A 9,753-nucleotide genomic window follows, 5' to 3' on the forward strand; every position below is an offset into this window, starting at 1 on the left:
AATTTTTCTTCTCCCTTCAACGTCTCCATCCAGTTAATGGGCAGAATATGCAAGACTTTTAGCAATTCCAGTAGATCCTCATTATTCATGAATTCTGTATTTGTGAATTAGCCTATTTGCCTAAATTTATTTGTAACCCCAAGATCAATATTCCCCAAACTTTCTACAGTCATTCTTGGACACACAGAGTGGCAGAAAATTTGACTCACTGGAAATGCACATATACAGCTGAGATTAAACAAGGTAGTGTTGTACCTTCTTGTTTCACCTCTCATACTTTATTTTTTTTAGATTTTATTTTTATTTGAGAGAGAGTGAGAGAGCAAGTACAAGCCGGGGGGTGGGGGGCGGTGCAGGGAGTGGGCAGAGGGAGAGGGAGAAGCAGGCTCCCCGCCCAGCAGGGAGCCCAAAGCCGGGTTTTTATTTATTTATTTGACACAGAGAGAGACAGCGAGGGAACACAAGCAGGGGGAGAGGGAGAGGGAGAAGCAGGCTTCCCGCTGAGCAGGGAGCCCGATGCAGGGCTCGATCCCAGGACCCTGAGATCATGATCTGAGCCGAAGGCAGACACTTAACTGACTGAGCCACCCAGGTGTCCCTCACCTCTCATATTTTAAACAAGTGCCCTTTGCAGTCAATGTAGTGCCAAGATTTTTGCATTTTTATGCTTTTTCTTGGTGATTTTTCTGTTTAAAATGGCCCCCAAGCAGAGCGCCTGGGTGGCTCAGTCGGTTAAATGTCTGCCTTCGGCTCAGGTCATGATCCCAGGGTCCTGGAATCGAGTCCCACATCAGGCTCCCTGCTCAGCAATGAGTCTGCTTCTCCCTCTGCCACTTCCCTCTACTTGTGTGCGTGCGCTCTCTCTCTCTCAAACATAAATAAATAAAATCTTAAAAAAAATAAATAAAATGAAATGACCCCCAAGCATAGTGCAGAGGTGCTGTGTTATGTTCCTAAGTGCAAGAAGTCTGTGATGTGCCTTACAAAGAAAATATGCATGTTAGTCCCGCATGGGGCTCCCTGCTCAGCGGGGAGTCTCCTTCTCCCTCTGACCCTCTCCCATCTCATGCTCTCTCTCTCAAGTAAATAAATAAAATCTTTAAAAACAAAAAAAAAAGAAACACATATAAAACAAGTTTATACAGTTGACCCTTGAACGACATGAGTTTGAACTGCTCAGGTCCACTTATAGTGGGTTTGGGTTTTTTTATAAATATAGTACAGTACTATAAATTTATTTTCTCATTCTTTTGATTTTCTTTTTAATATTTTATTTATTTGAGAGAGAGAGAAGGAGCAGGGGGAGCAGCAGAGGGAGAGGGAGAAGCAGATTCCCGCTGAGCAGGGAGTTGGATGACATGGGGCTCAATCCTGGGACTCCAGGATCATGACCTGAGCTGAAGGCAGATGCTTAACCGACTGAACCACTCAGGTGCCCCAACTGTATGATGTTCTTAATAACATTTTCTTTTCTCTAGCTTACTTTATTGTAAGAATACAGCATATAATACATATAACATACAAAATGTGTGTTAATCCACTATTATTGGTAAGGCTTCTGGTCAATGGTAGACTATTCACAGTTAAGTTTAGGGGAAATCAAATGTTATATGTGAATTTTTGACTTTGTGGAGGGTCAGCACTCCTAACTCCCTTGGTGTTCGAGGGTCAACTGTACAGTGATCAGTTGACCAAAACACTACGACCAAATGGCAGAACCTAAATCTGTATATACCCTAGCAGCAATGGTTCAGTACCTGCCAATTCAGTGTTCTTGGTGACTTTGTGGAGCATAAACTACCATGAATACTGAGAGAATAGAGCATTCATGCGGGAGCAAGTTGTCTAAGAGGATTGGCTTTGGAGGCTAGCTGTCTGGTTCTAACTTTGCCTTTTACATAGTGGTGTGAACATGGATAACTCGTTAGCCTCTTTGCAACTCAGTGTCCCTTTTGACAATGAGATACTAATATTAGTACCTATCTCATCACTGGGGAGTTGGGAGAGCTAAATAACATGCAACCAATGAAGTGCTTAACACAGTGTCTGGTAGATAAGCTCTCAGTGTGTAAGTTATTACTATTATTGATACGAATTTACATTTGAAACAAGAGTTACCATGTTCATTTAGGTAAAGATAAGCACTGACACATGGATTTCAGTATTGCAGAAGCTACACAACAGAGAACATAGTTACTAAAATGGAGTAACCAGGGCGCCTGGATGGCTTAGTCATTAAGCGTCTGCCCTCGGCTCAGGTCATGATCCCGGGGTCCTGGGATCAAGCCCGGCATCGGGCTCCCTGCTCAGGCGCAAGTCTACTTCTCCCTCTCCCTCTCCCCCTGCTTGTGTTCCCTCTCTCGCTGTCTTTCTCTGTGTCAAATAAATAAATAAAATATTTTTAAAAAATAAAAAAAGTAGGGGCGCCTGGGTGGCTCAGTCATTAAGTGTCTGCCTTCGGCTCAGGTCATGATCCCAGGGTCCTGGGATCGAGCCCCGCATTGGGCTCCCTGCTCCGAGGGAAGCCTGCTTCTCCCTCTCCCACTCCCCCTGCTTGTGTTTCCTCTCTCACTGTCTTTCTCCCTCTGTCAAATAAATAAAATAAAATCTTTAAAAATAAAATAAATAAAATGGAGTTACCATTCTACCACCATTTTTCCCTCAGTGGCTGGCAAATGTGGCAAATAGGGCACCCGGGTGGCTCAGTCGGTTGGGCATCTGCCTTCGGCTCAGGTCATGATCCCAAGGTCCTGGGATTGAGCCCCGCATCGGGCTCCCTGCTCTGCAGGGAGTCTGCTTCTCCCTCTCACGCTCCCCCTGCTTGTGCTCTCTCTCCTTCTGTCAAATAAATAAATAAAATCTTTAAAAATAAATAAAATAAATTTTTAAAAATGTGGCAAATATATAAGGAACATCTCATCTGAAATGACCACGTGAGATATTGTGATTTATAATAAGAAATATATATCTTGATCTCTGCCCCCAGTTCTTTACACAGAGCTCCTAAAACCCTTGTAAATTCTTAAGTGATAAGAGCATTAGGAACATTTGTTCTGTATATTTGGTCTCTGAACCGGACTCCTGACACAGGGGTCCTGAAATTCTTGTAATCTCCTGGGTGACAGGAGTCTCTTTTGTCTTATGAGGCAGCTCTAGGTAGGCTCCCAGATGGCTCCTGGATGAGGGTTCTGGAGAGACAAAGCCATGATTCGAAGCTTGAAATTTTCAGCCCCATCCCCCATTCTCTTGAGAAGGTAGAAGAGTAGGAAAAGGAGTTAGTAATTGATCACGCCTGTGTGCAGAGAATGCCATAAAAATCCCCAAAGCAGGAGATTCGAAGAGCTTTCAGGCTGGTGAGCACAACCCCACTGGGAGAGTAACCCATCCCACCGCATCAGGGGCAAAATTCCTGCACTGCCGCACTTCATAGGGCCCTCACCTATGTATCTCTTCATCTAGGTGTACATATGTATCCTTTCTTGTGTCCTTTAATAAACTGGTAAACATAGGTAAGTGTTTCCCTGAGTTCTGTGAGCCACTCTAGTAAACAATGCAACCCAAGGGGGAGGAGGTCATGGGAACCTCCGATTTGTAGCCACGAGGCACAAAGGTTGTGAGTAACCTGGGGACCTACCACTTGCCATTAGCCCCTGAAGTGAAGAGCAGTCCTGTGGGACTCAGCCCTTAATCTGTGGGATGAAACACTAGCTCCGGGAAGATAGTGTGGAATTGAGTTATACTGACACCAGCTAGTCTCACAGAACTGTTTGATGCGGGAAGAAAAAAAAAAGAAAAGCCCACAGGTGTGGTAACCAGAAGTGTCAGAAGTGAAATGTCAGCTGTATGAAGGAGGTACACAGAAGAGGGAGAGGGTTTGGGGTTTTTTTTTTCCCTACCAGAGGGGAACACTAGGTGGTTTCCCAACACAGTAGCACCATCTTCTGTTGCCTTTCAGTGAAAATGAAATAGGGGAAAAAAGAGGAAGAAGAAAAGAAATGGAGAAGACATTTTCTTTTTTTTTTTAATTATTATGTTCAATTAGCCAACATATAGCACACCATTAGTTTTTGAGGTGGTGTTCAACAGTTCATCAGTTGAGTGTAACACCCAGTGCTCATCACAACACATGCCCTCCCTGAAGCCCAACAGCATTTTCTAAATAAAGCACAAGTAGGATAACTAACCTACAAAATCCACCAAAATTTACTCAAAAATTATGTAGACTTACATTTATGAGAGCTATCTGTTCCTCAGTAGTCCCCACCAAAAAACGTTCCTATGGCTTCTCATCAGATTAGATAAGCACAAACCGAAAGCTTGTCCCCTTGTCCACTTTCAGTTTCACGGAATGAGAGCCCCAAAGGGTGTTCATGAAAAATGTGCCTGGACTCTGTTTCCTCCCCCTTCAATCTCCCTCCCTTGGCTATCCTAGGTACATACTATAATAGAAAAATAATAACCAGGGGCACCTGGGTGGCTCAGTCATTAAGCGTCTGCCTTCTGCTCAGGTCATGATCCCAGGGTCCTGGGATCAAGCCCCGCATCGGGCTCCCTGCTCTGCGGGGGGCCTGCTTCTCCCTCTCTCACTCCCACTGCTTGTGTTCGCTCCCTCACTGTGTCTCTGTCTGTCAAATAAATAAATAAAATCTTAAAAAATAATAACAATAATAACCAATAAATCAATAGAAGAAACATTTACTTTTCTTTAAACCACTCAGATCTGAAGGATTTATCATGCCAAATTTGACTGACTTCTTTCAAGATCCAGGCATACATGCATCAGATACTTGCCATTTTGATGGGCTTAACAGTTTTTTGCTTTGTTTTATTTACTGTTCAACTGAATTGCTTCCCTTTCTGGGTGACTTTGTTCTTCAATTTGTATTCCTTCTTGGTTCTACTATAACTATGCATAATTAGGCAGTTATGCAAGAGGAAGAAGGGAGTACATCTAATCTACATTCCTGGAGGGCCACGGGTTACGATTTGATTTGACAGAAAGGACATGACTTAACAATGGGAAAAGAACATTCCGTAAGTTATTTGTTACATGTCCAAGATGGGAGACTGGTTGTGATATAATAGGCAAAACTGGAAGCCACATAATTTTTTGGCATATTAATTGCTAACATTTATTGAGTCCTTATGTGCCAACACTCTTTCAAGTACTTGGCATGTATTTATTAACTCCTAACAATCCTACAGAGTACAGTGAATATTCCTCCGAATCAGTCATTGCCCAGCCAGGAAAATAGAAACCATTGTAGGTACGTCAAACAGGGTATTTAATATAAGGACTTGGGTACACAAGTGTTGGAAGGGCTAGAGGAATAAAAGGGAAGGAGATGATATTACTGCAGGAGGCTGCTTCCCTAGAATTGGAGAAGCATGTCACCTAGAACGGGCAAGGATGCACTTGTCTTTGAGGCTGAGGGTTCCTGTTGCTGCATCACAGGCATCTGGGAACTCACAGGCCTGTGGAACCAGTAATCCTGCCAGAGCCCACAGGGGCCAGCAGCTGCCTCAGCCACCCAGCCCATCTCCTTCGCAGGAGTCTCCACAGTTATCTTCTGCTACTGGAGCCAGAAGCTAAAGGATTCCCTTTTCAATCAATCTCTTTCTGTGTGTGTGTGTGTGTGTGTGTGTGCGCACACATGTATAATATATTTATATCTATATATACTATATATAGATATATAGTTTTAATGTTTAGTCTATTTTACAGTTTTTGTTCTTTTTACTTTTAAAATAGATTTGCGGGCCGCCTGGTGGCTCAGTCGGTGAAGCCTCCGACTCTTGATTTCAGCTCAGGTCCTGATCTCAGTCAGTGGAGCATGCGGCCCTTGATCTCCTGGTTGTGAGTTTGAGTTCGAGCCCCACGTTGGGCTTAGAGATTACTTAATAAATAAATTAAATAAACAAAACAGCTTTGCAATCTTTGTGAACAAACTAAGTTCCAGAATCAAATGCAATGGTTCCCTTTACTTTTCACCGTCCAATAGCACATGAGCATGCCCCTCTGGCAGAGTCCACTTGGAATTCCACTGGAGAGAAGTTCTAGGACATGTGGTGCCCAGGCTTCCAATAGAGAGATAATAAGGAAGGATGGGAATGGGCCTAAGTTCAATAGATAAGATCCAACACAATCCCCGTTTTGCAGGTGAGGAAATGAAAACACAGGGTTTAAATAATTTCTGTACAATCCCACAATGAAGTGGTAGAGCTGGGATTCAAACTCAGTTTTCATCAAAGTCCTTAAGGGCAGAAATTTTTGTTGCATATTTATTTTTAATTCTCTCAGACAAAGCAGGTTAGAGATTCTATGATTCTGAAGTTTTTAATTTGGCCAGGTGACTACAAATTGCCATCACTGAAAATGTAGAATTAATCAGTAGCTCATAAAGCTCATGACTGACTTTGTAATATATATTCAAAATTTCTTTCTAGAGCATCTAATCTTTGCTTAGACGTTTATAATTTAGATATTCAAAAAGAACAAAACATGGGGGCCTGGGTGGTTCAGTCAGTTAAGCCACTGAATCTTGATTCCGGCTCAGGTCATGATCTCAGGGTCCTGAAATCAAGCCCTGGGTTGGGCTCTGTGCTCAGTGGGGAGTCTGCTTGTCCCTCTCCCTCTGCCCCTTCTTCTGCTCATGCTCAGTCTCTCAATCTCTCAAATAAATAAAATGTTAAAGAAAAACAAGGAACAAAACAGAAGATAACCACATAAATCTCACCAAATTTTCAACATTACACCACAAAACAGCTAGTACTTTATAAGAAGGGACAGAAGTCACCCAGAAGCAGGAGTACTATTTACAAGATGTTTTCAATAATTTCCTTCCTGATCTGAAATCTAAAGATCACAGCTGGAAGTTCTCTACCTGGTTTAATTGCTTTATAATCTTTAGAAGGACAGGAGCCAGTGAAACTGAATCCACTTGAGAAACAACCTTAAAGACTCTTAATTCTTTGAATTATATTCAAAAGTCAACAAACTTTTCAACTACATATTCATTCATTCATTCATTCATTCATTCATTCATTCATTCATTCATTCATTCATTCATGCCCTAAACATGTTATACCAAGAATGTAGCAGGCACTGGACATAGAAACAAAGTCATGACCTCATAGGGCAGAGAAACAGATAAAATGTTATTTTTTCTGCACCACCAGGGCCTGTAAAATTTCTACCCATCTTTAAAGCCTAGCTCAAGTGCTACCTCTTCAGTGCACCTGTTTGCCTTTGTAAGAATTATATTGTAAGAAGTAGCCTTTCTCTCTTCCATGTTTCTGGACACATTAGGAACCTTCCAGCAGCCCTTATTATTTTTTTTTACCAGATAAAAAATTTTCTTTTTTTTATAGAAAGATTTTTAAAAATATTTTTTATTAACATATAACGTATTATTTGTTTCAGGGGTACAGGTCTGTGATTCATCAGTCTTACACAATTCACAGCGTTCACCATAGCACATACCCTCCCCAATGTCCATCACCCAGCCACCCCATCCTGCCCACCCCCCTCCACTCCAGCAACCCTCAGTTTGTTTCCTGAGATTAAGAGTCTGTTATGGTTTATCTCCCTCTCTGGTTTCGTCTTGTGTCATTTTTTCCTCTCTTCCCCTATGATCCTCTGCCTTGTTTCTCAAATTCCACATAGGAGGGAGATCATATGATATTGTCTTTCTCTGAATGACTTATTTCACTTAGCATAATACCCTCTAGTTCCATCCATATTGTTGCATATAGCAAGATTTCACTTTTTGACGGCTGCATAATATTCCATGGTATATATATACCAATCTTCTTTATCCATTCATCTGTCGACGGACATCTAAGCTCTTTCCATAGTTTGGCTATTGTGGACATTGCTGCTATAAACATTGGGGTGCACATGCCTTTCAGATCACTACATGTGTATCTTTGGGGTAAATACCCAGTAGCGCAATTGCTGGGTCATAGGGTAGCTCTATTTTCAACTTTTTGAGGAACCTCCATACTGTTTTCCAGAGTGACCCAGCAGCCCTTATTATGTTATAATGATGTACATCTCTCATTTCTTCTGTATCTCCTACAGCACAAAGCGTAGTGTCTGTAGTAGGAGTACAGTACATGTTTATGATACTGAACTTAATGATAAAGACCTTATCTTTTGCAAGCGGAAAAGATGTTCTCACCACTGTTAGTGGAAGTATAAATTGATGGAATCTCTTTAGTAGGAAATTATATATCTTTCAAAAATGTAAATGCACATACTCTTAGATTTAGCAATTTAACTCTAGGAACCTATTCTACAGAAATATTCATAGATGTGTAAAATACAAAAGTACTCATTGGAGCATTGCTTGTAACTGCTTTAAAAGTTGATAAAAACAGAGCACCTGGGTGACTCAGTCATTGAGCGTCTGACTCTTCATCTCAGCTCAGGTCATGATCTCAGGGTCGTGAGATCGAGCCCTGCATAGGGCTCTGCGCTCAGCAGCTAGTCTGCTTGAGATTCTCTCTCCCTCTCCCTTCCCCTCTGCCCCTCTCTCTCTCTAAAATAAAGAAATCTTTAAAAAAATATTGATAAAAACAGACTATCCATCAACAGAGGAATAATTGATTAAATGGCATAATATGGAGCAATTTAAAAAGTCTGATGTGAACTGCTATGTCCTGATATGAAAAGATAACTAGAAAAAGCATAAGACAACATGTGGAATGAAATTGCATTTATATTTATGAAAGAGATTACCTCCAGGGAGTAAAAATAAGATAGATAGGCGTTCTGGAAATTTTAGTGTTCATTTTAGTCCTTCTATATTTAAGGTTTTTTTAACATGGGAGTGAATTATTTTATGTATATATGTAGATATATATAAAATGTGGATATATGCACACATGATAATACTATCTTTTGTATGCTTAGTATTTGTGCTTTCTGAATACCTTCATTATTCCATGTTTCCAAATACTAGATAAAAAAACAGGACATAATTAATAGAATTATATGCACTAACATGGAAATATGTTCTGACATATTGTTAAGGAAAAAAAGCAGGTCATAAAATCACATGTAAATTATAATCCCATTTTTGTTTGAAACTACCTTTTTAAAAGATATGTGTTATACTTAGAACAAATTTACAAAGAATGAATGCTAACCTATTAAGACTAGTTACTTCCAGGCAGTGGAATTTGAAATAAAAATTTTCATTCTTTTACCCTTTATACTTTTGTATTATTTCAATTAATCTTTCTTATATGTACTACTCCTGTCATTAGATAACAATGGACATCAATCAGTCAGTCAATCACTCTCAACTCTTGTCATTTTTCTGGGGTCTTTCTGCCTTAAAAAATAGTTCATGGTGATTTCTCTGCAAACAAGAGAAGGAGCAGATATTGTTTGGACAATAAGTTGATTAATATGGACTGAAGCCTTTACCCCAGGCAACAGTGTTCAAATACATTTGACCCACGTGAATTTTATTTCATATGCATATGTGTAAAAGAATAATGTGAGTGAGAATTCTTTAAGAGGTATACTTCAAGCAGCAATCATTGCTTCAATCTTCTACACTCCTTCCTGATGAAACAATCTAATTGATTGACTATTCTGCCCATCCCCAATACCTGAAGCATTCTCCCACAGACCTGCCTCTCATTTTGCTCCACTTAAAAACTCTAAACAGCATGTGAGCTTCTCTTATCTATAGAAGTCTTTAAGCACCTGCTCAAGGGCGCCTGGGTGGCTCAGTCGGT

Source organism: Leptonychotes weddellii, chromosome 5, assembly GCF_054177405.1.
Source record: "Leptonychotes weddellii isolate Sample4059 chromosome 5, ASM5417740v2, whole genome shotgun sequence".
Classification (NCBI taxonomy): domain Eukaryota; kingdom Metazoa; phylum Chordata; class Mammalia; order Carnivora; family Phocidae; genus Leptonychotes; species Leptonychotes weddellii.